The 1,785-nt window shown below is 48.1% G+C and overlaps 1 pseudogene; it reads left to right on the plus strand.

Annotated features, from left to right (window-relative positions):
* Positions 1 to 365: 365 nt before the first annotated feature.
* On the plus strand, positions 366 to 1,501 carry LOC100712838 (voltage-dependent anion-selective channel protein 1-like; annotated as a pseudogene).
* Positions 1,502 to 1,785: the final 284 nt, after the last annotated feature.

Genomic DNA, 1,785 nt, shown 5'->3' on the forward strand with positions numbered 1-1,785 from the left:
ATTCCTAATCACCAAATGGAAATAGGGTCATAGTTCTGCCGAACATGACCTAAATATCCTATGAACAATCAAAACTACAATTAATCCCTTCTTTCAAAGTCTCAACAGTTTCAGTATTGTTTAAAAGTCCACGTCCAGTGTCTTCTGAGACTCAAGGTAAACTCTTGGCTTCCAGTCAAGGAAACTCTACAGCCTTTGAAAATTCTCCAAGCAGAATACATATTTCCAATATACAATGGTATATGATAAACAGTTCCATTCCAAAGGGGAGGAATAGGAGGTTAGAAAAGAATAGATCAAAGCAAGATCAAAACCCACTAGGGTGGCCACCCCGCCACGGCCGAGTTCTTTTATTGTAGCAGAAGATGTGGCCCACGGACGCCGATCTTGGCAAGTCTGCCAGGGACGTCTTCACCAAGGACTACGGGTTTGGATTAATAAAACTCGATTTGAAAATGGACTGCAATTCACAAGCTCCGGCTCAGCCAGCACAGAGACCACCAAAGTGACAGGCAGCCTGGAAACCAAGTCCAGGTGGACCGAGTACGGCTGACTGTCACCGAGAAATGGAACAGGGACAGCACCCTGGGCAGCGAGGTCACCGTGGAGGGTCAGCTTGCACGTGGACTGAAGCTGACTTTCGATTCGTCCTTCTCGCCTAACACCGGGAAGAAAAATGCTAAAATCCAGACGGGGTACACGCGGGAACACATCAACCTGGGCTGCGACGTGGCCCTGGACATCGCGGGGCCTTCGCTCCGGGGAGCCTGGGGCTGGGCCAGGAGGGCTGGCTGGCCGGCTACCAGATGAATTTCGAGATCGCAAAGTCCCGAGTGACCCAGAGCAACTTCCCTGTTGGCTATAAGACGGATGAGTTCCAGCTTCACACTAACGTGAATGACGGGACAGAATTTGGTGGCTCCATTTACCAGAAAGTGAACAAGAAGCTGGAGACCGCTGTCAATCTTGCCTGGACAGCAGGAAACAGCAACACTCGCTTTGGAATCGCAGCCAAGTATCAGATCGACCCTGATGCCTGCTTCTCGGCCAAAGTGAACAACTCCAGCCTGATTGGTTTAGGATACACTCAGACCCTAAAGCCAGGGATCAAACTGACACTCTCAGCTCTGCTGGACGGCAAGAATGTCAACGCCGGTGGCCACAAACTTGGTCTAGGATTGGAGTTTCAAGCGTAAATGCATACTGTACAATTGTTAATTTTAAACTATTTTGCAGCATAGCTACCTTCAGAATTTAGTGTACCTTGTAATGTTGTATGTCTGGGATGTAAGAATCGCTAAAAAAAAAAATCATGTTAGACCTCCAGGTGAAAGATGATTCAGCTTTAAGGTGTTACCGATTCAGAGGTACCGAAGAAACCTGATTCTGAAAAAGGTCCTTTCAGCAGTACACGTGGGGGAACGTGGTGGCCCCCCTAGAGATGCCAGGTTCCCCTTTTGAAAAATGTAGGCATGGCTGCCAGGGGAAGCTGATAATGTGTAGGCACTTTGTAAATCTGCATTGAGTAAATGAATGAGTTGTGACTTTGAGAATGAGACCGGTGGTTTCCTAACCCTGACTGGTGAGAAGCTCATGGCTCGATGGTGTGTACAAGCTTCTGTAAGGGACTTTTTTAGACAGACCTTCACAATCTGTTCCCATCCCAGCTCCTCATCGCCTCTTATACACCAAAAGTAGTCCACAGGGAGCAATAGCTGCTCCTTTTGTGCCATTTTGGGGTGGCGAGGGGGGATGGGACGAAGCCAATCATTCAGGATTTAATTT

The sequence above is a fragment of the Cavia porcellus genome, unplaced genomic scaffold, assembly GCF_034190915.1.
Source record: "Cavia porcellus strain 051 isolate PalLab524CR breed Dunkin Hartley unplaced genomic scaffold, mCavPor4.1 scaffold_30, whole genome shotgun sequence".
NCBI lineage: Eukaryota > Metazoa > Chordata > Mammalia > Rodentia > Caviidae > Cavia > Cavia porcellus.